This window comes from Ambystoma mexicanum, chromosome 4p, assembly GCF_040938575.1.
Source record: "Ambystoma mexicanum isolate Mex_15411 chromosome 4p, UKY_AmexF1_1, whole genome shotgun sequence".
NCBI classification, from domain to species: Eukaryota; Metazoa; Chordata; class Amphibia; order Caudata; family Ambystomatidae; genus Ambystoma; species Ambystoma mexicanum.
In genome coordinates, this window is record NC_090927.1 from 845,211,670 (window position 1) to 845,234,169 (window position 22,500).

The following is a 22,500-nucleotide window of genomic DNA, read 5'->3' on the forward strand; positions in this document are numbered from 1 at the left end:
ACAATTATTTTGGAAACATACCAAATTTGAAAAATAATTGAGAAGTTGCGCAATTACTAATCATGGAGCACAAAAAAAGCCTACAGCACCTGGTATTCCCAGGCAGTCTCCCATCCAGGTACTAACTAGGCCCGACCCTGCTTAGCTTCCGAGATCGGGCGCATTCAGTGTGGTGTGGCCGTAGGCTCTGGGCCTAGTGAGTTTGTACTTTTAAGCATCTAGTCGGCTAGACCTTGCAGTTTTGAAAGGCAATTGTGAAATGGCTCACTTCCTGAACTTGGAGCACAAAAAAGCCTACAGCACCTGGTATTCCCAGGTGGTCTCCCATCCAGGTACTAACTAGGCCCGACACTGCTTAGCTTCCGAGATCAGACGAGATCGGGCGCAATCAGTGTGGTGTGGCCGTAGGCTCTGGGCCTAGTGAGTTTTGTACTTTTAAGCATCTAGTCAGCTAGACCTTGCAGTTTTGAAAGGCAATTGAGAAATGGCTCACTTCCTGAACTTGGAGCACAAAAAAGCCTACAGCACCTGGTATTCCCAGGCGGTCTCCCATCCAGGTACTAACGAGGCCCGACACTGCTTAGCTTCCAAGATCAGACGAGATCGGGCGCATTCAGTGTGGTGTGGCCGTAGGCTCTGGTTCTTGTGAGTTTTGTACTTTTAAGCATCTAGTCGGCTAGACCTTGCAGTTTTGAAAGGCAATTGAGAAATGGCTCACTTCCTGAACTTGGAGTACAAAAAAGCCTACAGCACCTGGTATTCCCAGGCGGTCTTCCATCCAGGTACTAACTAGGCCCGACACTGCTTAGCTTCTGAGATCAGACGAGATCAGGCACATTCAGTGTGGTGTGGCCGTAGGCTCTGGGCCTAGTGAGTTTTGTACTATTAAGCATCTAGTCGGCTAGACCTTGCAGTTTTAAAAGGCAATTGAGAAAGGGCTCACTTCCTGAACTTGGAGCACAAAAAAGCCTACAGCACCTGGTATTCCCAGGCGGTCTCCCATCCAGGTACTAACTAGGCCTGACACTGCTTAACTTCCGAGATCAGTCGAGATCGGGTGCATTCAGTGTGGTGTGGCCGTAGGCTCTAGGAATGCTAAGAATATTACTCTTATGCATTTGCATTTAGTAAGCTAAGCCATGCAGCCACTTGCAACATGATACCACGCTCATCGCTCGATCAGGCTCGATCAGGCGAGATATATAAGACTGGTGGGCCCATTCAGGACTCCTATGTCTGGTAGGATAACTTTAATTCATCCATCCTGTGTCTGTTGCAGGGAGGTGGAGAGAACAATCAACACAATAATGGTTTTCTTTCATGCCTCTTGAAGGACTCAATATTCTCTGTACTGCATTACATGTGAAAGTCGATTTATTACCCATGAACACACTACCTGTATGCTAATTCTATGTAAAAAGGTAGCTCCAGCCCTCATGATGTTGTCCAACATTTCCGCTATAAAACGGGATACAATTATTTTGGAAACATACCAAATTTGAAAAATAATTGAGAAGTTGCGCAATTACTAATCATGGAGCACAAAAAAGCCTACAGCACCTGGTATTCCCAGGCAGTCTCCCATCCAGGTACTAACTAGGCCTGACCCTGCTTAGCTTCCGAGATTGGGCACATTCAGTGTGGTGTGGCCGTAGGCTCTGGGCCTAGTGAGTTTTGTACTTTTAAGCATCTAGTCGGCTAGACCTTGCAGTTTTAAAAGGCAATTGAGAAAGGGCTCACTTCCTGAACTTGGAGCACAAAAAAGCCTACAGCACCTGGTATTCCCAGGCGGTCTCCCATCCAGGTACTAACTAGGCCTGACACTGCTTAACTTCCGAGATCAGTCGAGATTGGGCGCATTCAGTGTGGTGTGGCCGTAGGCTCTGGGCCTAGTGAGTTTTGTACTTTTAAGCATCTAGTCGGCTAGACCTTGCAGTTTTGAAAGGCAATTGTGAAATGGCTCACTTCCTGAACTTGGAGCACAAAAAAGCCTACAGCACCTGGTATTCCCAGGTGGTCTCCCATCCAGGTACTAACTAGGCCCGACACTGCTTAGCTTCCGAGATCAGACGAGATCGGGCGCAATCAGTGTGGTGTGGCCGTAGGCTCTGGGCCTAGTGAGTTTTGTACTTTTAAGCATCTAGTCAGCTAGACCTTGCAGTTTTGAAAGGCAATTGAGAAATGGCTCACTTCCTGAACTTGGAGCACAAAAAAGCCTACAGCACCTGGTATTCCCAGGCGGTCTCCCATCCAGGTACTAACTAGGCCCGACCCTGCTTAGCTTCCGAGATCGGGCGCATTCAGTGTGGTGTGGCCGTAGGCTCTGGGCCTAGTGAGTTTTGTACTTTTAAGCATCTAGTCGGCTAGACCTTGCAGTTTTGAAAGGCAATTGTGAAATGGCTCACTTCCTGAACTTGGAGCACAAAAAAGCCTACAGCACCTGGTATTCCCAGGTGGTCTCCCATCCAGGTACTAACTAGGCCCGACACTGCTTAGCTTCCGAGATCAGACGAGATCGGGCGCATTCAGTGTGGTGTGGCCGTAGGCTCTGGGCCTAGTGAGTTTTGTACTTTTAAGCATCTAGTCGGCTAGACCTTGCAGTTTTGAGAGGCAATTGAGAAATGGCTCACTTCCTGAACTTGGAGTACAAAAAAGCCTACAGCACCTGGTATTCCCAGGCGGTCTCCCATCCAGGTACTAACTAGGCCCGACACTGCTTAGCTTCTGAGATCAGACGAGATCAGGCGCATTCAGTGTGGTGTGGCCGTAGGCTCTGGGCCTAGTGAGTGTTGTACTTTTAAGCATCTAGTCGGCTAGACCTTGCAGTTTTAAAAGGCAATTGAGAAAGGGCTCACTTCCTGAACTTGGAGCACAAAAAAGCCTACAGCACCTGGTATTCCCAGGCGGTCTCCCATCCAGGTACTAACTAGGCCTGACACTGCTTAACTTCCGAGATCAGACGAGATCGGGTGCATTCAGTGTGGTGTGGCCGTAGGCTCTAGGAATGCTAAGAATATTACTCTTATGCATTTGCATTTAGTAAGCTAAGCCATGCAGCCACTTGCAACATGATACCACGCTCATCGCTCGATCAGGCTCGATCAGGCGAGATATATAAGACTGGTGGGCCCATTCAGGACTCCTATGTCTGGTAGGATAACTTTAATTCATCCATCCTGTGTCTGTTGCAGGGAGGTGGAGAGAACAATCAACACAATAATGGTTTTCTTTCATGCCTCTTGAAGGACTCAATATTCTCTGTACTGCATTACATGTGAAAGTCGATTTATTACCCATGAACACACTACCTGTATGCTAATTCTATGTAAAAAGGTAGCTCCAGCCCTCATGATGTTGTCCAACATTTCCGCTATAAAACGGGATACAATTATTTTGGAAACATACCAAATTTGAAAAATAATTGAGAAGTTGCGCAATTACTAATCATGGAGCACAAAAAAGCCTACAGCACCTGGTATTCCCAGGCAGTCTCCCATCCAGGTACTAACTAGGCCTGACCCTGCTTAGCTTCCGAGATCGGGCACATTCAGTGTGGTGTGGCCGTAGGCTCTGGGCCTAGTGAGTTTTGTACTTTTAAGCATCTAGTCGGCTAGACCTTGCAGTTTTGAAAGGCAATTGAGAAATGGCTCACTTCCTGAACTTGGAGCACAAAAAAGCCTACAGCACCTGGTATTCCCAGGTGGTCTCCCATCCAGGTACTAACGAGGCCCGACACTGCTTAGCTTCCGAGATCGGGCGCAATCAGTGTGGTGTGGCCGTAGGCTCTGGGCCTAGTGAGTTTTGTACTTTTAAGCATCTAGTCAGCTAGACCTTGCAATTTTGAAAGGCAATTGAGAAATGGCTCACTTCCTGAACTTGGAGCACAAAAAAGCCTACAGCACCTGGTATTCCCAGGCGGTCTCCCATCCAGGTACTAACGAGGCCCGACACTGCTTAGCTTCCGAGATCAGACGAGATCGGGCGCATTCAGTGTGGTGTGGCCGTAGGCTCTGGTTCTTGTGAGTTTTGTACTTTTAAGCATCTAGTCGGCTAGACCTTGCAGTTTTGAAAGGCAATTGAGAAATGGCTCACTTCCTGAACTTGGAGTACAAAAAAGCCTACAGCACCTGGTATTCCCAGGCGGTCTTCCATCCAGGTACTAACTAGGCCCGACACTGCTTAGCTTCTGAGATCAGACGAGATCAGGCACATTCAGTGTGGTGTGGCCGTAGGCTCTGGGCCTACTGAGTTTTGTACTTTTAAGCATCTAGTCGGCTAGACCTTGCAGTTTTAAAAGGCAATTGAGAAAGGGCTCACTTCCTGAACTTGGAGCACAAAAAAGCCTACAGCACCTGGTATTCCCAGGCGGTCTCCCATCCAGGTACTAACTAGGCCTGACACTGCTTAACTTCCGAGATCAGTCGAGATCGGGTGCATTCAGTGTGGTGTGGCCGTAGGCTCTAGGAATGCTAAGAATATTACTCTTATGCATTTGCATTTAGTAAGCTAAGCCATGCAGCCACTTGCAACATGATACCACGCTCATCGCTCGATCAGCGCTCGATCAGGCTCGATCAGGCGAGATATATAAGACTGGTGGGCCCATTCAGGACTCCTATGTCTGGTAGGATAACTTTAATTCATCCATCCTGTGTCTGTTGCAGGGAGGTGGAGAGAACAATCAACACAATAATGGTTTTCTTTCATGCCTCTTGAAGGACTCAATATTCTCTGTACTGCATTACATGTGAAAGTTGATTTATTACCCATGAACACACTACCTGTATGCTAATTCTATGTAAAAAGGTAGCTCCAGCCCTCATGATGTTGTCCAACATTTCCGCTATAAAACGGGATACAATTATTTTGGAAACATACCAAATTTGAAAAATAATTGAGAAGTTGCGCAATTACTAATCATGGAGCACAAAAAAAGCCTACAGCACCTGGTATTCCCAGGCAGTCTCCCATCCAGGTACTAACTAGGCCCGACCCTGCTTAGCTTCCGAGATCGGGCGCATTCAGTGTGGTGTGGCCGTAGGCTCTGGGCCTAGTGAGTTTGTACTTTTAAGCATCTAGTCGGCTAGACCTTGCAGTTTTGAAAGGCAATTGTGAAATGGCTCACTTCCTGAACTTGGAGCACAAAAAAGCCTACAGCACCTGGTATTCCCAGGTGGTCTCCCATCCAGGTACTAACTAGGCCCGACACTGCTTAGCTTCCGAGATCAGACGAGATCGGGCGCAATCAGTGTGGTGTGGCCGTAGGCTCTGGGCCTAGTGAGTTTTGTACTTTTAAGCATCTAGTCAGCTAGACCTTGCAGTTTTGAAAGGCAATTGAGAAATGGCTCACTTCCTGAACTTGGAGCACAAAAAAGCCTACAGCACCTGGTATTCCCAGGCGGTCTCCCATCCAGGTACTAACGAGGCCCGACACTGCTTAGCTTCCAAGATCAGACGAGATCGGGCGCATTCAGTGTGGTGTGGCCGTAGGCTCTGGTTCTTGTGAGTTTTGTACTTTTAAGCATCTAGTCGGCTAGACCTTGCAGTTTTGAAAGGCAATTGAGAAATGGCTCACTTCCTGAACTTGGAGTACAAAAAAGCCTACAGCACCTGGTATTCCCAGGCGGTCTTCCATCCAGGTACTAACTAGGCCCGACACTGCTTAGCTTCTGAGATCAGACGAGATCAGGCACATTCAGTGTGGTGTGGCCGTAGGCTCTGGGCCTAGTGAGTTTTGTACTATTAAGCATCTAGTCGGCTAGACCTTGCAGTTTTAAAAGGCAATTGAGAAAGGGCTCACTTCCTGAACTTGGAGCACAAAAAAGCCTACAGCACCTGGTATTCCCAGGCGGTCTCCCATCCAGGTACTAACTAGGCCTGACACTGCTTAACTTCCGAGATCAGTCGAGATCGGGTGCATTCAGTGTGGTGTGGCCGTAGGCTCTAGGAATGCTAAGAATATTACTCTTATGCATTTGCATTTAGTAAGCTAAGCCATGCAGCCACTTGCAACATGATACCACGCTCATCGCTCGATCAGGCTCGATCAGGCGAGATATATAAGACTGGTGGGCCCATTCAGGACTCCTATGTCTGGTAGGATAACTTTAATTCATCCATCCTGTGTCTGTTGCAGGGAGGTGGAGAGAACAATCAACACAATAATGGTTTTCTTTCATGCCTCTTGAAGGACTCAATATTCTCTGTACTGCATTACATGTGAAAGTCGATTTATTACCCATGAACACACTACCTGTATGCTAATTCTATGTAAAAAGGTAGCTCCAGCCCTCATGATGTTGTCCAACATTTCCGCTATAAAACGGGATACAATTATTTTGGAAACATACCAAATTTGAAAAATAATTGAGAAGTTGCGCAATTACTAATCATGGAGCACAAAAAAGCCTACAGCACCTGGTATTCCCAGGCAGTCTCCCATCCAGGTACTAACTAGGCCTGACCCTGCTTAGCTTCCGAGATTGGGCACATTCAGTGTGGTGTGGCCGTAGGCTCTGGGCCTAGTGAGTTTTGTACTTTTAAGCATCTAGTCGGCTAGACCTTGCAGTTTTAAAAGGCAATTGAGAAAGGGCTCACTTCCTGAACTTGGAGCACAAAAAAGCCTACAGCACCTGGTATTCCCAGGCGGTCTCCCATCCAGGTACTAACTAGGCCTGACACTGCTTAACTTCCGAGATCAGTCGAGATTGGGCGCATTCAGTGTGGTGTGGCCGTAGGCTCTGGGCCTAGTGAGTTTTGTACTTTTAAGCATCTAGTCGGCTAGACCTTGCAGTTTTGAAAGGCAATTGTGAAATGGCTCACTTCCTGAACTTGGAGCACAAAAAAGCCTACAGCACCTGGTATTCCCAGGTGGTCTCCCATCCAGGTACTAACTAGGCCCGACACTGCTTAGCTTCCGAGATCAGACGAGATCGGGCGCAATCAGTGTGGTGTGGCCGTAGGCTCTGGGCCTAGTGAGTTTTGTACTTTTAAGCATCTAGTCAGCTAGACCTTGCAGTTTTGAAAGGCAATTGAGAAATGGCTCACTTCCTGAACTTGGAGCACAAAAAAGCCTACAGCACCTGGTATTCCCAGGCGGTCTCCCATCCAGGTACTAACGAGGCCCGACACTGCTTAGCTTCCGAGATCAGACGAGATCGGGCGCAATCAGTGTGGTGTGGCCGTAGGCTCTGGGCCTAGTGAGTTTTGTACTTTTAAGCATCTAGTCAGCTAGACCTTGCAATTTTGAAAGGCAATTGAGAAATGGCTCACTTCCTGAACTTGGAGCACAAAAAAGCCTACAGCACCTGGTATTCCCAGGCGGTCTCCCATCCAGGTACTAACTAGGCCCGACCCTGCTTAGCTTCCGAGATCGGGCGCATTCAGTGTGGTGTGGCCGTAGGCTCTGGGCCTAGTGAGTTTTGTACTTTTAAGCATCTAGTCGGCTAGACCTTGCAGTTTTGAAAGGCAATTGTGAAATGGCTCACTTCCTGAACTTGGAGCACAAAAAAGCCTACAGCACCTGGTATTCCCAGGTGGTCTCCCATCCAGGTACTAACTAGGCCCGACACTGCTTAGCTTCCGAGATCAGACGAGATCGGGCGCATTCAGTGTGGTGTGGCCGTAGGCTCTGGGCCTAGTGAGTTTTGTACTTTTAAGCATCTAGTCGGCTAGACCTTGCAGTTTTGAGAGGCAATTGAGAAATGGCTCACTTCCTGAACTTGGAGTACAAAAAAGCCTACAGCACCTGGTATTCCCAGGCGGTCTCCCATCCAGGTACTAACTAGGCCCGACACTGCTTAGCTTCTGAGATCAGACGAGATCAGGCGCATTCAGTGTGGTGTGGCCGTAGGCTCTGGGCCTAGTGAGTGTTGTACTTTTAAGCATCTAGTCGGCTAGACCTTGCAGTTTTAAAAGGCAATTGAGAAAGGGCTCACTTCCTGAACTTGGAGCACAAAAAAGCCTACAGCACCTGGTATTCCCAGGCGGTCTCCCATCCAGGTACTAACTAGGCCTGACACTGCTTAACTTCCGAGATCAGACGAGATCGGGTGCATTCAGTGTGGTGTGGCCGTAGGCTCTAGGAATGCTAAGAATATTACTCTTATGCATTTGCATTTAGTAAGCTAAGCCATGCAGCCACTTGCAACATGATACCACGCTCATCGCTCGATCAGGCTCGATCAGGCGAGATATATAAGACTGGTGGGCCCATTCAGGACTCCTATGTCTGGTAGGATAACTTTAATTCATCCATCCTGTGTCTGTTGCAGGGAGGTGGAGAGAACAATCAACACAATAATGGTTTTCTTTCATGCCTCTTGAAGGACTCAATATTCTCTGTACTGCATTACATGTGAAAGTCGATTTATTACCCATGAACACACTACCTGTATGCTAATTCTATGTAAAAAGGTAGCTCCAGCCCTCATGATGTTGTCCAACATTTCCGCTATAAAACGGGATACAATTATTTTGGAAACATACCAAATTTGAAAAATAATTGAGAAGTTGCGCAATTACTAATCATGGAGCACAAAAAAGCCTACAGCACCTGGTATTCCCAGGCAGTCTCCCATCCAGGTACTAACTAGGCCTGACCCTGCTTAGCTTCTGAGATCGGGCACATTCAGTGTGGTGTGGCCGTAGGCTCTGGGCCTAGTGAGTTTTGTACTTTTAAGCATCTAGTCGGCTAGACCTTGCAGTTTTGAAAGGCAATTGAGAAATGGCTCACTTCCTGAACTTGGAGCACAAAAAAGCCTACAGCACCTGGTATTCCCAGGTGGTCTCCCATCCAGGTACTAACTAGGCCCGACACTGCTTAGCTTCCGAGATCAGACGAGATCGGGCGCAATCAGTGTGGTGTGGCCGTAGGCTCTGGGCCTAGTGAGTTTTGTACTTTTAAGCATCTAGTCAGCTAGACCTTGCACTTTTGAAAGGCAATTGAGAAATGGCTCACTTCCTGAACTTGGAGCACAAAAAAGCCTACAGCACCTGGTATTCCCAGGCGGTCTCCCATCCAGGTACTAACGAGGCCCGACACTGCTTAGCTTCCGAGAACAGACGAGATCGGGCGCATTCAGTGTGGTGTGGCCGTAGGCTCTGGTTCTTGTGAGTTTTGTACTTTTAAGCATCTAGTCGGCTAGACCTTGCAGTTTTGAAAGGCAATTGAGAAATGGCTCACTTCCTGAACTTGGAGTACAAAAAAGCCTACAGCACCTGGTATTCCCAGGCGGTCTTCCATCCAGGTACTAACTAGGCCCGACACTGCTTAGCTTCTGAGATCAGACGAGATCAGGCACATTCAGTGTGGTGTGGCCGTAGGCTCTGGGCCTAGTGAGTTTTGTACTTTTAAGCATCTAGTCGGCTAGACCTTGCAGTTTTAAAAGGCAATTGAGAAAGGGCTCACTTCCTGAACTTGGAGCACAAAAAAGCCTACAGCACCTGGTATTCCCAGGCGGTCTCCCATCCAGGTACTAACTAGGCCTGACACTGCTTAACTTCCGAGATCAGTCGAGATCGGGTGCATTCAGTGTGGTGTGGCCGTAGGCTCTAGGAATGCTAAGAATATTACTCTTATGCATTTGCATTTAGTAAGCTAAGCCATGCAGCCACTTGCAACATGATACCACGCTCATCGCTCGATCAGGCGAGATATATAAGACTGGTGGGCCCATTCAGGACTCCTATGTCTGGTAGGATAACTTTAATTCATCCATCCTGTGTCTGTTGCAGGGAGGTGGAGAGAACAATCAACACAATAATGGTTTTCTTTCATGCCTCTTGAACGACTCAATATTCTCTGTACTGCATTACATGTGAAAGTCGATTTATTACCCATGAACACACTACCTGTATGCTAATTCTATGTAAAAAGGTAGCTCCAGCCCTCATGATGTTGTCCAACATTTCCGCTATAAAACGGGATACAATTATTTTGGAAACATACCAAATTTGAAAAATAATTGAGAAGTTGCGCAATTACTAATCATGGAGCACAAAAAAGCCTACAGCACCTGGTATTCCCAGGCAGTCTCCCATCCAGGTACTAACTAGGCCTGACCCTGCTTAGCTTCCGAGATCGGGCGCATTCAGTGTGGTGTGGCCGAAGGCTCTGGGCCTAGTGAGTTTTGTACTTTTAAGCATCTAGTCGGCTAGACCTTGCAGTTTTGAAAGGCAATTGTGAAATGGCTCACTTCCTGAACTTGGAGCACAAAAAAGCCTACAGCACCTGGTATTCCCAGGCGGTCTCCCATCCAGGTACTAACGAGGCCCGACACTGCTTAGCTTCCGAGATCAGACGAGATCGGGCGCATTCAGTGTGGTGTGGCCGTAGGCTCTGGTTCTTGTGAGTTTTGTACTTTTAAGCATCTAGTCGGCTAGACCTTGCAGTTTTGAAAGGCAATTGAGAAATGGCTCACTTCCTGAACTTGGAGTACAAAAAAGCCTACAGCACCTGGTATTCCCAGGCGGTCTTCCATCCAGGTACTAACTAGGCCCGACACTGCTTAGCTTCTGAGATCAGACGAGATCAGGCACATTCAGTGTGGTGTGGCCGTAGGCTCTGGGCCTACTGAGTTTTGTACTTTTAAGCATCTAGTCGGCTAGACCTTGCAGTTTTAAAAGGCAATTGAGAAAGGGCTCACTTCCTGAACTTGGAGCACAAAAAAGCCTACAGCACCTGGTATTCCCAGGCGGTCTCCCATCCAGGTACTAACTAGGCCTGACACTGCTTAACTTCCGAGATCAGTCGAGATCGGGTGCATTCAGTGTGGTGTGGCCGTAGGCTCTAGGAATGCTAAGAATATTACTCTTATGCATTTGCATTTAGTAAGCTAAGCCATGCAGCCACTTGCAACATGATACCACGCTCATCGCTCGATCAGGCTCGATCAGGCGAGATATATAAGACTGGTGGGCCCATTCAGGACTCCTATGTCTGGTAGGATAACTTTAATTCATCCATCCTGTGTCTGTTGCAGGGAGGTGGAGAGAACAATCAACACAATAATGGTTTTCTTTCATGCCTCTTGAAGGACTCAATATTCTCTGTACTGCATTACATGTGAAAGTCGATTTATTACCCATGAACACACTACCTGTATGCTAATTCTATGTAAAAAGGTAGCTCCAGCCCTCATGATGTTGTCCAACATTTCCGCTATAAAACGGGATACAATTATTTTGGAAACATACCAAATTTGAAAAATAATTGAGAAGTTGCGCAATTACTAATCATGGAGCACAAAAAAAGCCTACAGCACCTGGTATTCCCAGGCAGTCTCCCATCCAGGTACTAACTAGGCCCGACCCTGCTTAGCTTCCGAGATCGGGGGCATTCAGTGTGGTGTGGCCGTAGGCTCTGGGCCTAGTGAGTTTGTACTTTTAAGCATCTAGTCGGCTAGACCTTGCAGTTTTGAAAGGCAATTGTGAAATGGCTCACTTCCTGAACTTGGAGCACAAAAAAGCCTACAGCACCTGGTATTCCCAGGTGGTCTCCTATCCAGGTACTAACTAGGCCCGACACTGCTTAGCTTCCGAGATCAGACGAGATCGGGCGCATTCAGTGTGGTGTGGCCGTAGACTCTGGGCTTAGTGAGTTTTGTACTTTTAAGCATCTAGTCGGCTAGACCTTGCAGTTTTGAAAGGCAATTGAGAAATGGCTCACTTCCTGAACTTGGAGCACAAAAAAGCCTACAGCACCTGGTATTCCCAGGTGGTCTCCCATCCAGGTACTAACTAGGCCCGACACTGCTTAGCTTCCGAGATCAGACGAGATCGGGCGCAATCAGTGTGGTGTGGCCGTAGGCTCTGGGCCTAGTGAGTTTTGTACTTTTAAGCATCTAGTCAGCTAGACCTTGCAGTTTTGAAAGGCAATTGAGAAATGGCTCACTTCCTGAACTTGGAGCACAAAAAAGCCTACAGCACCTGGTATTCCCAGGCGGTCTCCCATCCAGGTACTAACGAGGCCCGACACTGCTTAGCTTCCGAGATCAGACGAGATCGGGCGCATTCAGTGTGCTGTGGCCGTAGGCTCTGGTTCTTGTGAGTTTTGTACTTTTAAGCATCTAGTCGGCTAGACCTTGCAGTTTTGAAAGGCAATTGAGAAATGGCTCACTTCCTGAACTTGGAGTACAAAAAAGCCTACAGCACCTGGTATTCCCAGGCGGTCTTCCATCCAGGTACTAACTAGGCCCGACACTGCTTAGCTTCTGAGATCAGACGAGATCAGGCACATTCAGTGTGGTGTGGCCGTAGGCTCTGGGCCTAGTGAGTTTTGTACTTTTAAGCATCTAGTCGGCTAGACCTTGCAGTTTTAAAAGGCAATTGAGAAAGGGCTCACTTCCTGAACTTGGAGCACAAAAAAGCCTACAGCACCTGGTATTCCCAGGCGGTCTCCCATCCAGGTACTAACTAGGCCTGACACTGCTTAACTTCCGAGATCAGTCGAGATCGGGTGCATTCAGTGTGGTGTGGCCGTAGGCTCTAGGAATGCTAAGAATATTACTCTTATGCATTTGCATTTAGTAAGCTAAGCCATGCAGCCACTAGCAACATGATACCACGCTCATCGCTCGATCAGGCTCGATCAGGCGAGATATATAAGACTGGTGGGCCCATTCAGGACTCCTATGTCTGGTAGGATAACTTTAATTCATCCATCCTGTGTCTGTTGCAGGGAGGTGGAGAGAACAATCAACACAATAATGGTTTTCTTTCATGCCTCTTGAAGGACTCAATATTCTCTGTACTGCATTACATGTGAAAGTTGATTTATTACCCATGAACACACTACCTGTATGCTAATTCTATGTAAAAAGGTAGCTCCAGCCCTCATGATGTTGTCCAACATTTCCGCTATAAAACGGGATACAATTATTTTGGAAACATACCAAATTTGAAAAATAATTGAGAAGTTGCGCAATTACTAATCATGGAGCACAAAAAAAGCCTACAGCACCTGGTATTCCCAGGCAGTCTCCCATCCAGGTACTAACTAGGCCCGACCCTGCTTAGCTTCCGAGATCGGGCGCATTCAGTGTGGTGTGGCCGTAGGCTCTGGGCCTAGTGAGTTTGTACTTTTAAGCATCTAGTCGGCTAGACCTTGCAGTTTTGAAAGGCAATTGTGAAATGGCTCACTTCCTGAACTTGGAGCACAAAAAAGCCTACAGCACCTGGTATTCCCAGGTGGTCTCCCATCCAGGTACTAACTAGGCCCGACACTGCTTAGCTTCCGAGATCAGACGAGATCGGGCGCATTCAGTGTGGTGTGGCCGTAGGCTCTGGGCTTAGTGAGTTTTGTACTTTTAAGCATCTAGTCGGCTAGACCTTGCAGTTTTGAAAGGCAATTGAGAAATGGCTCACTTCCTGAACTTGGAGCACAAAAAAGCCTACAGCACCTGGTATTCCCAGGTGGTCTCCCATCCAGGTACTAACTAGGCCCGACACTGCTTAGCTTCCGAGATCAGACGAGATCGGGCGCAATCAGTGTGGTGAGGCCGTAGGCTCTGGGCCTAGTGAGTTTTGTACTTTTAAGCATCTAGTCAGCTAGACCTTGCAGTTTTGAAAGGCAATTGAGAAATGGCTCACTTCCTGAACTTGGAGCACAAAAAAGCCTACAGCACCTGGTATTCCCAGGCGGTCTCCCATCCAGGTACTAACGAGGCCCGACACTGCTTAGCTTCCGAGATCAGACGAGATCGGGCGCATTCAGTGTGCTGTGGCCGTAGGCTCTGGTTCTTGTGAGTTTTGTACTTTTAAGCATCTAGTCGGCTAGACCTTGCAGTTTTGAAAGGCAATTGAGAAATGGCTCACTTCCTGAACTTGGAGTACAAAAAAGCCTACAGCACCTGGTATTCCCAGGCGGTCTTCCATCCAGGTACTAACTAGGCCCGACACTGCTTAGCTTCTGAGATCAGACGAGATCAGGCACATTCAGTGTGGTGTGGCCGTAGGCTCTGGGCCTAGTGAGTTTTGTACTTTTAAGCATCTAGTCGGCTAGACCTTGCAGTTTTAAAAGGCAATTGAGAAAGGGCTCACTTCCTGAACTTGGAGCACAAAAAAGCCTACAGCACCTGGTATTCCCAGGCGGTCTCCCATCCAGGTACTAACTAGGCCTGACACTGCTTAACTTCCGAGATCAGTCGAGATCGGGTGCATTCAGTGTGGTGTGGCCGTAGGCTCTAGGAATGCTAAGAATATTACTCTTATGCATTTGCATTTAGTAAGCTAAGCCATGCAGCCACTTGCAACATGATACCACGCTCATCGCTCGATCAGGCTCGATCAGGCGAGATATATAAGACTGGTGGGCCCATTCAGGACTCCTATGTCTGGTAGGATAACTTTAATTCATCCATCCTGTGTCTGTTGCAGGGAGGTGGAGAGAACAATCAACACAATAATGGTTTTCTTTCATGCCTCTTGAAGGACTCAATATTCTCTGTACTGCATTACATGTGAAAGTCGATTTATTACCCATGAACACACTACCTGTATGCTAATTCTATGTAAAAAGGTAGCTCCAGCCCTCATGATGTTGTCCAACATTTCCGCTATAAAACGGGATACAATTATTTTGGAAACATACCAAATTTGAAAAATAATTGAGAAGTTGCGCAATTACTAATCATGGAGCACAAAAAAGCCTACAGCACCTGGTATTCCCAGGCAGTCTCCCATCCAGGTACTAACTAGGCCTGACCCTGCTTAGCTTCCGAGATCGGGCGCATTCAGTGTGGTGTGGCCGTAGGCTCTGGGCCTAGTGAGTTTTGTACTTTTAAGCATCTAGTCGGCTAGACCTTGCAGTTTTGAAAGGCAATTGTGAAATGGCTCACTTCCTGAACTTGGAGCACAAAAAAGCCTACAGCACCTGGTATTCCCAGGTGGTCTCCCATCCAGGTACTAACTAGGCCCGACACTGCTTAGCTTCCGAGATCAGACGAGATCGGGCGCAATCAGTGTGGTGTGGCCGTAGGCTCTGGGCCTAGTGAGTTTTGTACTTTTAAGCATCTAGTCAGCTAGACCTTGCAGTTTTGAAAGGCAATTGAGAAATGGCTCACTTCCTGAACTTGGAGCACAAAAAAGCCTACAGCACCTGGTATTCCCAGGCGGTCTCCCATCCAGGTACTAACGAGGCCCGACACTGCTTAGCTTCCGAGATCGGGCGCAATCAGTGTGGTGTGGCCGTAGGCTCTGGGCCTAGTGAGTTTTGTACTTTTAAGCATCTAGTCAGCTAGACCTTGCAATTTTGAAAGGCAATTGAGAAATGGCTCACTTCCTGAACTTGGAGCACAAAAAAGCCTACAGCACCTGGTATTCCCAGGCGGTCTCCCATCCAGGTACTAACGAGGCCCGACACTGCTTAGCTTCCGAGATCAGACGAGATCGGGCGCATTCAGTGTGGTGTGGCCGTAGGCTCTGGTTCTTGTGAGTTTTGTACTTTTAAGCATCTAGTCGGCTAGACCTTGCAGTTTTGAAAGGCAATTGAGAAATGGCTCACTTCCTGAACTTGGAGTACAAAAAAGCCTACAGCACCTGGTATTCCCAGGCGGTCTTCCATCCAGGTACTAACTAGGCCCGACACTGCTTAGCTTCTGAGATCAGACGAGATCAGGCACATTCAGTGTGGTGTGGCCGTAGGCTCTGGGCCTACTGAGTTTTGTACTTTTAAGCATCTAGTCGGCTAGACCTTGCAGTTTTAAAAGGCAATTGAGAAAGGGCTCACTTCCTGAACTTGGAGCACAAAAAAGCCTACAGCACCTGGTATTCCCAGGCGGTCTCCCATCCAGGTACTAACTAGGCCTGACACTGCTTAACTTCCGAGATCAGTCGAGATCGGGTGCATTCAGTGTGGTGTGGCCGTAGGCTCTAGGAATGCTAAGAATATTACTCTTATGCATTTGCATTTAGTAAGCTAAGCCATGCAGCCACTTGCAACATGATACCACGCTCAGCGCTCGATCAGGCTCGATCAGGCGAGATATATAAGACTGGTGGGCCCATTCAGGACTCCTATGTCTGGTAGGATAACTTTAATTCATCCATCCTGTGTCTGTTGCAGGGAGGTGGAGAGAACAATCAACACAATAATGGTTTTCTTTCATGCCTCTTGAAGGACTCAATATTCTCTGTACTGCATTACATGTGAAAGTTGATTTATTACCCATGAACACACTACCTGTATGCTAATTCTATGTAAAAAGGTAGCTCCAGCCCTCATGATGTTGTCCAACATTTCCGCTATAAAACGGGATACAATTATTTTGGAAACATACCAAATTTGAAAAATAATTGAGAAGTTGCGCAATTACTAATCATGGAGCACAAAAAAAGCCTACAGCACCTGGTATTCCCAGGCAGTCTCCCATCCAGGTACTAACTAGGCCCGACCCTGCTTAGCTTCCGAGATCGGGCGCATTCAGTGTGGTGTGGCCGTAGGCTCTGGGCCTAGTGAGTTTGTACTTTTAAGCATCTAGTCGGCTAGACCTTGCAGTTTTGAAAGGCAATTGTGAAATGGCTCACTTCCTGAACTTGGAGCACAAAAAAGCCTACAGCACCTGGTATTCCCAGGTGGTCTCCCATCCAGGTACTAACTAGGCCTGACACTGCTTAGCTTCCGAGATCAGACGAGATCGGGCGCAATCAGTGTGGTGTGGCCGTAGGCTCTGGGCCTAGTGAGTTTTGTACTTTTAAGCATCTAGTCAGCTAGACCTTGCAGTTTTGAAAGGCAATTGAGAAATGGCTCACTTCCTGAACTTGGAGCACAAAAAAGCCTACAGCACCTGGTATTCCCAGGCGGTCTCCCATCCAGGTACTAACGAGGCCCGACACTGCTTAGCTTCCGAGATCAGACGAGATCGGGCGCATTCAGTGTGCTGTGGCCGTAGGCTCTGGTTCTTGTGAGTTTTGTACTTTTAAGCATCTAGTCGGCTAGACCTTGCAGTTTTGAAAGGCAATTGAGAAATGGCTCACTTCCTGAACTTGGAGTACAAAAAAGCCTACAGCACCTGGTATTCCCAGGCGGTCTCCCATCCAGGTACTAACTAGGCCTGACACTGCTTAACTTCCGAGATCAGTCGAGATCGGGTGCATTCAGTGTGGTGTGGCCGTAGGCTCTAGGAATGCTAAGAATATTACTCTTATGCATTTGCATTTAGTAAGCTAAGCCATGCAGCCACTTGCAACATGATACCACGCTCATCGCTCGATCAGGCTCGATCAGGCGAGATATATAAGACTGGTGGGCCCATTGAGGACTCCTATGTCTGGTAGGATAACTTTAATTCATCCATCCTGTGTCTGTTGCAGGGAGGTGGAGAGAACAATCAACACAATAATGGTTTTCTTTCATGCCTCTTGAAGGACTCAATATTCTCTGTACTGCATTACATGTGAAAGTCGATTTATTACCCATGAACACACTACCTGTATGCTAATTCTATGTAAAAAGGTAGCTCCAGCCCTCATGATGTTGTCCAACATTTCCGCTATAAAACGGGATACAATTATTTTGGAAACATACCAAATTTGAAAAATAATTGAGAAGTTGCGCAATTACTAATCATGGAGCACAAAAAAAGCCTACAGCACCTGGTATTCCCAGGCAGTCTCCCATCCAGGTACTAACTAGGCCAGACCCTGCTTAGCTTCCGAGATCGGGCGCATTCAGTGTGGTGTGGCCGTAGGCTCTGGGCCTAGTGAGTTTGTACTTTTAAGCATCTAGTCGGCTAGACCTTGCAGTTTTGAAAGGCAATTGTGAAATGGCTCACTTCCTGAACTTGGAGCACAAAAAAGCCTACAGCACCTGGTATTCCCAGGTGGTCTCCCATCCAGGTACTAACTAGGCCCGACACTGCTTAGCTTCCGAGATCAGACGAGATCGGGCGCATTCAGTGTGGTGTGGCCGTAGGCTCTGGGCTTAGTGAGTTTTGTACTTTTAAGCATCTAGTCGGCTAGACCTTGCAGTTTTGAAAGGCAATTGAGAAATGGCTCACTTCCTGAACTTGGAGCACAAAAAAGCCTACAGCACCTGGTATTCCCAGGTGGTCTCCCATCCAGGTACTAACTAGGCCCGACACTGCTTAGCTTCCGAGATCAGACGAGATCGGGCGCAATCAGTGTGGTGTGGCCGTAGGCTCTGGGCCTAGTGAGTTTTGTACTTTTAAGCATCTAGTCAGCTAGACCTTGCAGTTTTGAAAGGCAATTGAGAAATGGCTCACTTCCTGAACTTGGAGCACAAAAAAGCCTACAGCACCTGGTATTCCCAGGCGGTCTCCCATCCAGGTACTAACGAGGCCCGACACTGCTTAGCTTCCGAGATCAGACGAGATCGGGCGCATTCAGTGTGCTGTGGCCGTAGGCTCTGGTTCTTGTGAGTTTTGTACTTTTAAGCATCTAGTCGGCTAGACCTTGCAGTTTTGAAAGGCAATTGAGAAATGGCTCACTTCCTGAACTTGGAGTACAAAAAAGCCTACAGCACCTGGTATTCCCAGGCGGTCTTCCATCCAGGTACTAACTAGGCCCGACACTGCTTAGCTTCTGAGATCAGACGAGATCAGGCACATTCAGTGTGGTGTGGCCGTAGGCTCTGGGCCTAGTGAGTTTTGTACTTTTAAGCATCTAGTCGGCTAGACCTTGCAGTTTTAAAAGGCAATTGAGAAAGGGCTCACTTCCTGAACTTGGAGCACAAAAAAGCCTACAGCACCTGGTATTCCCAGGCGGTCTCCCATCCAGGTACTAACTAGGCCTGACACTGCTTAACTTCCGAGATCAGTCGAGATCGGGTGCATTCAGTGTGGTGTGGCCGTAGGCTCTAGGAATGCTAAGAATATTACTCTTATGCATTTGCATTTAGTAAGCTAAGCCATGCAGCCACTTGCAACATGATACCACGCTCATCGCTCGATCAGGCTCGATCAGGCGAGATATATAAGACTGGTGGGCCCATTCAGGACTCCTATGTCTGGTAGGATAACTTTAATTCATCCATCCTGTGTCTGTTGCAGGGAGGTGGAGAGAACAATCAACACAATAATGGTTTTCTTTCATGCCTCTTGAAGGACTCAATATTCTCTGTACTGCATTACATGTGAAAGTCGATTTATTACCCATGAACACACTACCTGTATGCTAATTCTATGTAAAAAGGTAGCTCCAGCCCTCATGATGTTGTCCAACATTTCCGCTATAAAACGGGATACAATTATTTTGGAAACATACCAAATTTGAAAAATAATTGAGAAGTTGCGCAATTACTAATCATGGAGCACAAAAAAGCCTACAGCACCTGGTATTCCCAGGCAGTCTCCCATCCAGGTACTAACTAGGCCTGACCCTGCTTAGCTTCCGAGATCGGGCGCATTCAGTGTGGTGTGGCCGTAGGCTCTGGGCCTAGTGAGTTTTGTACTTTTAAGCATCTAGTCGGCTAGACCTTGCAGTTTTGAAAGGCAATTGTGAAATGGCTCACTTCCTGAACTTGGAGCACAAAAAAGCCTACAGCACCTGGTATTCCCAGGTGGTCTCCCATCCAGGTACTAACTAGGCCCGACACTGCTTAGCTTCCGAGATCAGACGAGATCGGGCGCAATCAGTGTGGTGTGGCCGTAGGCTCTGGGCCTAGTGAGTTTTGTACTTTTAAGCATCTAGTCAGCTAGACCTTGCAGTTTTGAAAGGCAATTGAGAAATGGCTCACTTCCTGAACTTGGAGCACAAAAAAGCCTACAGCACCTGGTATTCCCAGGCGGTCTCCCATCCAGGTACTAACGAGGCCCGACACTGCTTAGCTTCCGAGATCGGGCGCAATCAGTGTGGTGTGGCCGTAGGCTCTGGGCCTAGTGAGTTTTGTACTTTTAAGCATCTAGTCAGCTAGACCTTGCAATTTTGAAAGGCAATTGAGAAATGGCTCACTTCCTGAACTTGGAGCACAAAAAAGCCTACAGCACCTGGTATTCCCAGGCGGTCTCCCATCCAGGTACTAACGAGGCCCGACACTGCTTAGCTTCCGAGATCAGACGAGATCGGGCGCATTCAGTGTGGTGTGGCCGTAGGCTCTGGTTCTTGTGAGTTTTGTACTTTTAAGCATCTAGTCGGCTAGACCTTGCAGTTTTGAAAGGCAATTGAGAAATGGCTCACTTCCTGAACTTGGAGTACAAAAAAGCCTACAGCACCTGGTATTCCCAGGCGGTCTTCCATCCAGGTACTAACTAGGCCCGACACTGCTTAGCTTCTGAGATCAGACGAGATCAGGCACATTCAGTGTGGTGTGGCCGTAGGCTCTGGGCCTACTGAGTTTTGTACTTTTAAGCATCTAGTCGGCTAGACCTTGCAGTTTTAAAAGGCAATTGAGAAAGGGCTCACTTCCTGAACTTGGAGCACAAAAAAGCCTACAGCACCTGGTATTCCCAGGCGGTCTCCCATCCAGGTACTAACTAGGCCTGACACTGCTTAACTTCCGAGATCAGTCGAGATCGGGTGCATTCAGTGTGGTGTGGCCGTAGGCTCTAGGAATGCTAAGAATATTACTCTTATGCATTTGCATTTAGTAAGCTAAGCCATGCAGCCACTTGCAACATGATACCACGCTCAGCGCTCGATCAGGCTCGATCAGGCGAGATATATAAGACTGGTGGGCCCATTCAGGACTCCTATGTCTGGTAGGATAACTTTAATTCATCCATCCTGTGTCTGTTGCAGGGAGGTGGAGAGAACAATCAACACAATAATGGTTTTCTTTCATGCCTCTTGAAGGACTCAATATTCTCTGTACTGCATTACATGTGAAAGTTGATTTATTACCCATGAACACACTACCTGTATGCTAATTCTATGTAAAAAGGTAGCTCCAGCCCTCATGATGTTGTCCAACATTTCCGCTATAAAACGGGATACAATTATTTTGGAAACATACCAAATTTGAAAAATAATTGAGAAGTTGCGCAATTACTAATCATGGAGCACAAAAAAAGCCTACAGCACCTGGTATTCCCAGGCAGTCTCCCATCCAGGTACTAACTAGGCCCGACCCTGCTTAGCTTCCGAGATCGGGCGCATTCAGTGTGGTGTGGCCGTAGGCTCTGGGCCTAGTGAGTTTGTACTTTTAAGCATCTAGTCGGCTAGACCTTGCAGTTTTGAAAGGCAATTGTGAAATGGCTCACTTCCTGAACTTGGAGCACAAAAAAGCCTACAGCACCTGGTATTCCCAGGTGGTCTCCCATCCAGGTACTAACTAGGCCCGACACTGCTTAGCTTCCGAGATCAGACGAGATCGGGCGCAATCAGTGTGGTGTGGCCGTAGGCTCTGGGCCTAGTGAGTTTTGTACTTTTAAGCATCTAGTCAGCTAGACCTTGCAGTTTTGAAAGGCAATTGAGAAATGGCTCACTTCCTGAACTTGGAGCACAAAAAAGCCTACAGCACCTGGTATTCCCAGGCGGTCTCCCATCCAGGTACTAACGAGGCCCGACACTGCTTAGCTTCCGAGATCAGACGAGATCGGGCGCATTCAGTGTGCTGTGGCCGTAGGCTCTGGTTCTTGTGAGTTTTGTACTTTTAAGCATCTAGTCGGCTAGACCTTGCAGTTTTGAAAGGCAATTGAGAAATGGCTCACTTCCTGAACTTGGAGTACAAAAAAGCCTACAGCACCTGGTATTCCCAGGCGGTCTCCCATCCAGGTACTAACTAGGCCTGACACTGCTTAACTTCCGAGATCAGTCGAGATCGGGTGCATTCAGTGTGGTGTGGCCGTAGGCTCTAGGAATGCTAAGAATATTACTCTTATGCATTTGCATTTAGTAAGCTAAGCCATGCAGCCACTTGCAACATGATACCACGCTCATCGCTCGATCAGGCTCGATCAGGCGAGATATATAAGACTGGTGGGCCCATTCAGGACTCCTATGTCTGGTAGGATAACTTTAATTCATCCATCCTGTGTCTGTTGCAGGGAGGTGGAGAGAACAATCAACACAATAATGGTTTTCTTTCATGCCTCTTGAAGGACTCAATATTCTCTGTACTGCATTACATGTGAAAGTCGATTTATTACCCATGAACACACTACCTGTATGCTAATTCTATGTAAAAAGGTAGCTCCAGCCCTCATGATGTTGTCCAACATTTCCGCTATAAAACGGGATACAATTATTTTGGAAACATACCAAATTTGAAAAATAATTGAGAAGTTGCGCAATTACTAATCATGGAGCACAAAAAAAGCCTACAGCACCTGGTATTCCCAGGCAGTCTCCCATCCAGGTACTAACTAGGCCAGACCCTGCTTAGCTTCCGAGATCGGGCGCATTCAGTGTGGTGTGGCCGTAGGCTCTGGGCCTAGTGAGTTTGTACTTTTAAGCATCTAGTCGGCTAGACCTTGCAGTTTTGAAAGGCAATTGTGAAATGGCTCACTTCCTGAACTTGGAGCACAAAAAAGCCTACAGCACCTGGTATTCCCAGGTGGTCTCCCATCCAGGTACTAACTAGGCCCGACACTGCTTAGCTTCCGA

General features: G+C 47.5%; 59 non-coding genes and 20 pseudogenes across 59 annotated transcripts in view; all 79 read right to left on the reverse strand.

The window, feature by feature from the left end:
• Positions 1-77: 77 nt before the first annotated feature.
• Positions 78-186, reverse strand: LOC138457333 (5S ribosomal RNA; annotated as a pseudogene).
• A 105-nt stretch (positions 187-291) lies between these two features.
• LOC138460671 (5S ribosomal RNA) lies at positions 292-410 on the reverse strand. The gene has a single exon (XR_011263342.1). It is a non-coding gene; the product is annotated as a 5S ribosomal RNA (ribosomal RNA).
• A 106-nt stretch (positions 411-516) lies between these two features.
• LOC138464815 (5S ribosomal RNA) lies at positions 517-635 on the reverse strand. Its single transcript, XR_011267392.1, has one exon. It is a non-coding gene; the product is annotated as a 5S ribosomal RNA (ribosomal RNA).
• A 106-nt stretch (positions 636-741) lies between these two features.
• Positions 742-860, reverse strand: LOC138464358 (5S ribosomal RNA). The gene has a single exon (XR_011266939.1). It is a non-coding gene; the product is annotated as a 5S ribosomal RNA (ribosomal RNA).
• Positions 861-966: 106 nt separating this feature from the next.
• Positions 967-1,085, reverse strand: LOC138463954 (5S ribosomal RNA). The gene has a single exon (XR_011266537.1). It is a non-coding gene; the product is annotated as a 5S ribosomal RNA (ribosomal RNA).
• Positions 1,086-1,548: 463 nt separating this feature from the next.
• On the reverse strand, positions 1,549-1,657 carry LOC138459769 (5S ribosomal RNA; annotated as a pseudogene).
• Positions 1,658-1,763: 106 nt separating this feature from the next.
• On the reverse strand, positions 1,764-1,882 carry LOC138455336 (5S ribosomal RNA). The gene has a single exon (XR_011261972.1). It is a non-coding gene; the product is annotated as a 5S ribosomal RNA (ribosomal RNA).
• Positions 1,883-1,988: 106 nt separating this feature from the next.
• On the reverse strand, positions 1,989-2,107 carry LOC138460672 (5S ribosomal RNA). Its single transcript, XR_011263343.1, has one exon. It is a non-coding gene; the product is annotated as a 5S ribosomal RNA (ribosomal RNA).
• A 106-nt stretch (positions 2,108-2,213) lies between these two features.
• Positions 2,214-2,322, reverse strand: LOC138456129 (5S ribosomal RNA; annotated as a pseudogene).
• Positions 2,323-2,428: 106 nt separating this feature from the next.
• Positions 2,429-2,547, reverse strand: LOC138461097 (5S ribosomal RNA). Its single transcript, XR_011263735.1, has one exon. It is a non-coding gene; the product is annotated as a 5S ribosomal RNA (ribosomal RNA).
• A 106-nt stretch (positions 2,548-2,653) lies between these two features.
• On the reverse strand, positions 2,654-2,772 carry LOC138457226 (5S ribosomal RNA). Its single transcript, XR_011262205.1, has one exon. It is a non-coding gene; the product is annotated as a 5S ribosomal RNA (ribosomal RNA).
• A 106-nt stretch (positions 2,773-2,878) lies between these two features.
• On the reverse strand, positions 2,879-2,997 carry LOC138461649 (5S ribosomal RNA). Its single transcript, XR_011264258.1, has one exon. It is a non-coding gene; the product is annotated as a 5S ribosomal RNA (ribosomal RNA).
• Positions 2,998-3,460: 463 nt separating this feature from the next.
• On the reverse strand, positions 3,461-3,569 carry LOC138459164 (5S ribosomal RNA; annotated as a pseudogene).
• A 106-nt stretch (positions 3,570-3,675) lies between these two features.
• On the reverse strand, positions 3,676-3,784 carry LOC138456221 (5S ribosomal RNA; annotated as a pseudogene).
• A 106-nt stretch (positions 3,785-3,890) lies between these two features.
• On the reverse strand, positions 3,891-4,009 carry LOC138462325 (5S ribosomal RNA). Its single transcript, XR_011264925.1, has one exon. It is a non-coding gene; the product is annotated as a 5S ribosomal RNA (ribosomal RNA).
• A 106-nt stretch (positions 4,010-4,115) lies between these two features.
• On the reverse strand, positions 4,116-4,234 carry LOC138464359 (5S ribosomal RNA). Its single transcript, XR_011266940.1, has one exon. It is a non-coding gene; the product is annotated as a 5S ribosomal RNA (ribosomal RNA).
• Positions 4,235-4,340: 106 nt separating this feature from the next.
• LOC138463955 (5S ribosomal RNA) lies at positions 4,341-4,459 on the reverse strand. Its single transcript, XR_011266538.1, has one exon. It is a non-coding gene; the product is annotated as a 5S ribosomal RNA (ribosomal RNA).
• A 475-nt stretch (positions 4,460-4,934) lies between these two features.
• Positions 4,935-5,043, reverse strand: LOC138457334 (5S ribosomal RNA; annotated as a pseudogene).
• A 105-nt stretch (positions 5,044-5,148) lies between these two features.
• On the reverse strand, positions 5,149-5,267 carry LOC138460673 (5S ribosomal RNA). Its single transcript, XR_011263344.1, has one exon. It is a non-coding gene; the product is annotated as a 5S ribosomal RNA (ribosomal RNA).
• A 106-nt stretch (positions 5,268-5,373) lies between these two features.
• LOC138464817 (5S ribosomal RNA) lies at positions 5,374-5,492 on the reverse strand. Its single transcript, XR_011267393.1, has one exon. It is a non-coding gene; the product is annotated as a 5S ribosomal RNA (ribosomal RNA).
• A 106-nt stretch (positions 5,493-5,598) lies between these two features.
• On the reverse strand, positions 5,599-5,717 carry LOC138464360 (5S ribosomal RNA). Its single transcript, XR_011266941.1, has one exon. It is a non-coding gene; the product is annotated as a 5S ribosomal RNA (ribosomal RNA).
• Positions 5,718-5,823: 106 nt separating this feature from the next.
• Positions 5,824-5,942, reverse strand: LOC138463956 (5S ribosomal RNA). Its single transcript, XR_011266539.1, has one exon. It is a non-coding gene; the product is annotated as a 5S ribosomal RNA (ribosomal RNA).
• Positions 5,943-6,405: 463 nt separating this feature from the next.
• LOC138459771 (5S ribosomal RNA) lies at positions 6,406-6,514 on the reverse strand (annotated as a pseudogene).
• A 106-nt stretch (positions 6,515-6,620) lies between these two features.
• Positions 6,621-6,739, reverse strand: LOC138455337 (5S ribosomal RNA). Its single transcript, XR_011261973.1, has one exon. It is a non-coding gene; the product is annotated as a 5S ribosomal RNA (ribosomal RNA).
• A 106-nt stretch (positions 6,740-6,845) lies between these two features.
• LOC138460674 (5S ribosomal RNA) lies at positions 6,846-6,964 on the reverse strand. Its single transcript, XR_011263345.1, has one exon. It is a non-coding gene; the product is annotated as a 5S ribosomal RNA (ribosomal RNA).
• Positions 6,965-7,070: 106 nt separating this feature from the next.
• LOC138463022 (5S ribosomal RNA) lies at positions 7,071-7,189 on the reverse strand. Its single transcript, XR_011265609.1, has one exon. It is a non-coding gene; the product is annotated as a 5S ribosomal RNA (ribosomal RNA).
• A 106-nt stretch (positions 7,190-7,295) lies between these two features.
• LOC138456131 (5S ribosomal RNA) lies at positions 7,296-7,404 on the reverse strand (annotated as a pseudogene).
• A 106-nt stretch (positions 7,405-7,510) lies between these two features.
• Positions 7,511-7,629, reverse strand: LOC138461109 (5S ribosomal RNA). The gene has a single exon (XR_011263746.1). It is a non-coding gene; the product is annotated as a 5S ribosomal RNA (ribosomal RNA).
• A 106-nt stretch (positions 7,630-7,735) lies between these two features.
• Positions 7,736-7,854, reverse strand: LOC138457238 (5S ribosomal RNA). Its single transcript, XR_011262207.1, has one exon. It is a non-coding gene; the product is annotated as a 5S ribosomal RNA (ribosomal RNA).
• Positions 7,855-7,960: 106 nt separating this feature from the next.
• On the reverse strand, positions 7,961-8,079 carry LOC138461650 (5S ribosomal RNA). Its single transcript, XR_011264259.1, has one exon. It is a non-coding gene; the product is annotated as a 5S ribosomal RNA (ribosomal RNA).
• A 463-nt stretch (positions 8,080-8,542) lies between these two features.
• LOC138459733 (5S ribosomal RNA) lies at positions 8,543-8,651 on the reverse strand (annotated as a pseudogene).
• A 106-nt stretch (positions 8,652-8,757) lies between these two features.
• On the reverse strand, positions 8,758-8,876 carry LOC138460675 (5S ribosomal RNA). Its single transcript, XR_011263346.1, has one exon. It is a non-coding gene; the product is annotated as a 5S ribosomal RNA (ribosomal RNA).
• Positions 8,877-8,982: 106 nt separating this feature from the next.
• On the reverse strand, positions 8,983-9,101 carry LOC138465001 (5S ribosomal RNA). Its single transcript, XR_011267577.1, has one exon. It is a non-coding gene; the product is annotated as a 5S ribosomal RNA (ribosomal RNA).
• Positions 9,102-9,207: 106 nt separating this feature from the next.
• Positions 9,208-9,326, reverse strand: LOC138464361 (5S ribosomal RNA). Its single transcript, XR_011266942.1, has one exon. It is a non-coding gene; the product is annotated as a 5S ribosomal RNA (ribosomal RNA).
• A 106-nt stretch (positions 9,327-9,432) lies between these two features.
• LOC138463957 (5S ribosomal RNA) lies at positions 9,433-9,551 on the reverse strand. Its single transcript, XR_011266540.1, has one exon. It is a non-coding gene; the product is annotated as a 5S ribosomal RNA (ribosomal RNA).
• A 453-nt stretch (positions 9,552-10,004) lies between these two features.
• On the reverse strand, positions 10,005-10,113 carry LOC138459292 (5S ribosomal RNA; annotated as a pseudogene).
• A 106-nt stretch (positions 10,114-10,219) lies between these two features.
• Positions 10,220-10,338, reverse strand: LOC138462326 (5S ribosomal RNA). Its single transcript, XR_011264926.1, has one exon. It is a non-coding gene; the product is annotated as a 5S ribosomal RNA (ribosomal RNA).
• Positions 10,339-10,444: 106 nt separating this feature from the next.
• On the reverse strand, positions 10,445-10,563 carry LOC138464363 (5S ribosomal RNA). The gene has a single exon (XR_011266943.1). It is a non-coding gene; the product is annotated as a 5S ribosomal RNA (ribosomal RNA).
• A 106-nt stretch (positions 10,564-10,669) lies between these two features.
• On the reverse strand, positions 10,670-10,788 carry LOC138463958 (5S ribosomal RNA). The gene has a single exon (XR_011266542.1). It is a non-coding gene; the product is annotated as a 5S ribosomal RNA (ribosomal RNA).
• Positions 10,789-11,252: 464 nt separating this feature from the next.
• LOC138457595 (5S ribosomal RNA) lies at positions 11,253-11,361 on the reverse strand (annotated as a pseudogene).
• A 105-nt stretch (positions 11,362-11,466) lies between these two features.
• LOC138463824 (5S ribosomal RNA) lies at positions 11,467-11,585 on the reverse strand. Its single transcript, XR_011266408.1, has one exon. It is a non-coding gene; the product is annotated as a 5S ribosomal RNA (ribosomal RNA).
• Positions 11,586-11,691: 106 nt separating this feature from the next.
• LOC138460676 (5S ribosomal RNA) lies at positions 11,692-11,810 on the reverse strand. The gene has a single exon (XR_011263347.1). It is a non-coding gene; the product is annotated as a 5S ribosomal RNA (ribosomal RNA).
• Positions 11,811-11,916: 106 nt separating this feature from the next.
• On the reverse strand, positions 11,917-12,035 carry LOC138454122 (5S ribosomal RNA). The gene has a single exon (XR_011260814.1). It is a non-coding gene; the product is annotated as a 5S ribosomal RNA (ribosomal RNA).
• Positions 12,036-12,141: 106 nt separating this feature from the next.
• Positions 12,142-12,260, reverse strand: LOC138464365 (5S ribosomal RNA). The gene has a single exon (XR_011266945.1). It is a non-coding gene; the product is annotated as a 5S ribosomal RNA (ribosomal RNA).
• Positions 12,261-12,366: 106 nt separating this feature from the next.
• LOC138463959 (5S ribosomal RNA) lies at positions 12,367-12,485 on the reverse strand. The gene has a single exon (XR_011266543.1). It is a non-coding gene; the product is annotated as a 5S ribosomal RNA (ribosomal RNA).
• A 464-nt stretch (positions 12,486-12,949) lies between these two features.
• On the reverse strand, positions 12,950-13,058 carry LOC138457337 (5S ribosomal RNA; annotated as a pseudogene).
• Positions 13,059-13,163: 105 nt separating this feature from the next.
• On the reverse strand, positions 13,164-13,282 carry LOC138461121 (5S ribosomal RNA). The gene has a single exon (XR_011263757.1). It is a non-coding gene; the product is annotated as a 5S ribosomal RNA (ribosomal RNA).
• A 106-nt stretch (positions 13,283-13,388) lies between these two features.
• Positions 13,389-13,507, reverse strand: LOC138462975 (5S ribosomal RNA). Its single transcript, XR_011265562.1, has one exon. It is a non-coding gene; the product is annotated as a 5S ribosomal RNA (ribosomal RNA).
• Positions 13,508-13,613: 106 nt separating this feature from the next.
• Positions 13,614-13,732, reverse strand: LOC138454124 (5S ribosomal RNA). The gene has a single exon (XR_011260816.1). It is a non-coding gene; the product is annotated as a 5S ribosomal RNA (ribosomal RNA).
• A 106-nt stretch (positions 13,733-13,838) lies between these two features.
• LOC138464366 (5S ribosomal RNA) lies at positions 13,839-13,957 on the reverse strand. The gene has a single exon (XR_011266946.1). It is a non-coding gene; the product is annotated as a 5S ribosomal RNA (ribosomal RNA).
• Positions 13,958-14,063: 106 nt separating this feature from the next.
• Positions 14,064-14,182, reverse strand: LOC138463960 (5S ribosomal RNA). The gene has a single exon (XR_011266544.1). It is a non-coding gene; the product is annotated as a 5S ribosomal RNA (ribosomal RNA).
• Positions 14,183-14,645: 463 nt separating this feature from the next.
• LOC138458442 (5S ribosomal RNA) lies at positions 14,646-14,754 on the reverse strand (annotated as a pseudogene).
• A 106-nt stretch (positions 14,755-14,860) lies between these two features.
• Positions 14,861-14,979, reverse strand: LOC138460678 (5S ribosomal RNA). The gene has a single exon (XR_011263348.1). It is a non-coding gene; the product is annotated as a 5S ribosomal RNA (ribosomal RNA).
• Positions 14,980-15,085: 106 nt separating this feature from the next.
• Positions 15,086-15,194, reverse strand: LOC138456259 (5S ribosomal RNA; annotated as a pseudogene).
• Positions 15,195-15,300: 106 nt separating this feature from the next.
• LOC138462327 (5S ribosomal RNA) lies at positions 15,301-15,419 on the reverse strand. Its single transcript, XR_011264927.1, has one exon. It is a non-coding gene; the product is annotated as a 5S ribosomal RNA (ribosomal RNA).
• Positions 15,420-15,525: 106 nt separating this feature from the next.
• Positions 15,526-15,644, reverse strand: LOC138464367 (5S ribosomal RNA). The gene has a single exon (XR_011266948.1). It is a non-coding gene; the product is annotated as a 5S ribosomal RNA (ribosomal RNA).
• Positions 15,645-15,750: 106 nt separating this feature from the next.
• On the reverse strand, positions 15,751-15,869 carry LOC138463961 (5S ribosomal RNA). The gene has a single exon (XR_011266545.1). It is a non-coding gene; the product is annotated as a 5S ribosomal RNA (ribosomal RNA).
• Positions 15,870-16,333: 464 nt separating this feature from the next.
• On the reverse strand, positions 16,334-16,442 carry LOC138457338 (5S ribosomal RNA; annotated as a pseudogene).
• Positions 16,443-16,547: 105 nt separating this feature from the next.
• On the reverse strand, positions 16,548-16,666 carry LOC138464224 (5S ribosomal RNA). Its single transcript, XR_011266806.1, has one exon. It is a non-coding gene; the product is annotated as a 5S ribosomal RNA (ribosomal RNA).
• A 106-nt stretch (positions 16,667-16,772) lies between these two features.
• Positions 16,773-16,891, reverse strand: LOC138454125 (5S ribosomal RNA). The gene has a single exon (XR_011260817.1). It is a non-coding gene; the product is annotated as a 5S ribosomal RNA (ribosomal RNA).
• Positions 16,892-16,997: 106 nt separating this feature from the next.
• On the reverse strand, positions 16,998-17,116 carry LOC138463962 (5S ribosomal RNA). Its single transcript, XR_011266546.1, has one exon. It is a non-coding gene; the product is annotated as a 5S ribosomal RNA (ribosomal RNA).
• Positions 17,117-17,580: 464 nt separating this feature from the next.
• Positions 17,581-17,689, reverse strand: LOC138458877 (5S ribosomal RNA; annotated as a pseudogene).
• Positions 17,690-17,794: 105 nt separating this feature from the next.
• On the reverse strand, positions 17,795-17,913 carry LOC138461133 (5S ribosomal RNA). The gene has a single exon (XR_011263769.1). It is a non-coding gene; the product is annotated as a 5S ribosomal RNA (ribosomal RNA).
• Positions 17,914-18,019: 106 nt separating this feature from the next.
• Positions 18,020-18,138, reverse strand: LOC138460679 (5S ribosomal RNA). Its single transcript, XR_011263349.1, has one exon. It is a non-coding gene; the product is annotated as a 5S ribosomal RNA (ribosomal RNA).
• A 106-nt stretch (positions 18,139-18,244) lies between these two features.
• Positions 18,245-18,363, reverse strand: LOC138454126 (5S ribosomal RNA). The gene has a single exon (XR_011260818.1). It is a non-coding gene; the product is annotated as a 5S ribosomal RNA (ribosomal RNA).
• Positions 18,364-18,469: 106 nt separating this feature from the next.
• Positions 18,470-18,588, reverse strand: LOC138464368 (5S ribosomal RNA). Its single transcript, XR_011266949.1, has one exon. It is a non-coding gene; the product is annotated as a 5S ribosomal RNA (ribosomal RNA).
• Positions 18,589-18,694: 106 nt separating this feature from the next.
• Positions 18,695-18,813, reverse strand: LOC138463963 (5S ribosomal RNA). The gene has a single exon (XR_011266547.1). It is a non-coding gene; the product is annotated as a 5S ribosomal RNA (ribosomal RNA).
• Positions 18,814-19,276: 463 nt separating this feature from the next.
• On the reverse strand, positions 19,277-19,385 carry LOC138458443 (5S ribosomal RNA; annotated as a pseudogene).
• A 106-nt stretch (positions 19,386-19,491) lies between these two features.
• LOC138460681 (5S ribosomal RNA) lies at positions 19,492-19,610 on the reverse strand. The gene has a single exon (XR_011263351.1). It is a non-coding gene; the product is annotated as a 5S ribosomal RNA (ribosomal RNA).
• A 106-nt stretch (positions 19,611-19,716) lies between these two features.
• Positions 19,717-19,825, reverse strand: LOC138456260 (5S ribosomal RNA; annotated as a pseudogene).
• A 106-nt stretch (positions 19,826-19,931) lies between these two features.
• Positions 19,932-20,050, reverse strand: LOC138462328 (5S ribosomal RNA). The gene has a single exon (XR_011264928.1). It is a non-coding gene; the product is annotated as a 5S ribosomal RNA (ribosomal RNA).
• Positions 20,051-20,156: 106 nt separating this feature from the next.
• Positions 20,157-20,275, reverse strand: LOC138464369 (5S ribosomal RNA). The gene has a single exon (XR_011266950.1). It is a non-coding gene; the product is annotated as a 5S ribosomal RNA (ribosomal RNA).
• Positions 20,276-20,381: 106 nt separating this feature from the next.
• Positions 20,382-20,500, reverse strand: LOC138463966 (5S ribosomal RNA). The gene has a single exon (XR_011266549.1). It is a non-coding gene; the product is annotated as a 5S ribosomal RNA (ribosomal RNA).
• Positions 20,501-20,964: 464 nt separating this feature from the next.
• Positions 20,965-21,073, reverse strand: LOC138457339 (5S ribosomal RNA; annotated as a pseudogene).
• Positions 21,074-21,178: 105 nt separating this feature from the next.
• Positions 21,179-21,297, reverse strand: LOC138460682 (5S ribosomal RNA). Its single transcript, XR_011263353.1, has one exon. It is a non-coding gene; the product is annotated as a 5S ribosomal RNA (ribosomal RNA).
• A 106-nt stretch (positions 21,298-21,403) lies between these two features.
• LOC138454127 (5S ribosomal RNA) lies at positions 21,404-21,522 on the reverse strand. The gene has a single exon (XR_011260819.1). It is a non-coding gene; the product is annotated as a 5S ribosomal RNA (ribosomal RNA).
• A 106-nt stretch (positions 21,523-21,628) lies between these two features.
• On the reverse strand, positions 21,629-21,747 carry LOC138463967 (5S ribosomal RNA). Its single transcript, XR_011266550.1, has one exon. It is a non-coding gene; the product is annotated as a 5S ribosomal RNA (ribosomal RNA).
• A 464-nt stretch (positions 21,748-22,211) lies between these two features.
• LOC138458880 (5S ribosomal RNA) lies at positions 22,212-22,320 on the reverse strand (annotated as a pseudogene).
• Positions 22,321-22,425: 105 nt separating this feature from the next.
• The window catches only part of LOC138461145 (5S ribosomal RNA), a 119-nt gene continuing 44 nt past the window's right edge, over positions 22,426-22,500 (reverse strand). Inside the window, exon 1 of the ribosomal RNA XR_011263780.1 lies at positions 22,426-22,500. This exon is cut by the window's right edge and continues 44 nt beyond it. This is a non-coding gene — a ribosomal RNA (5S ribosomal RNA).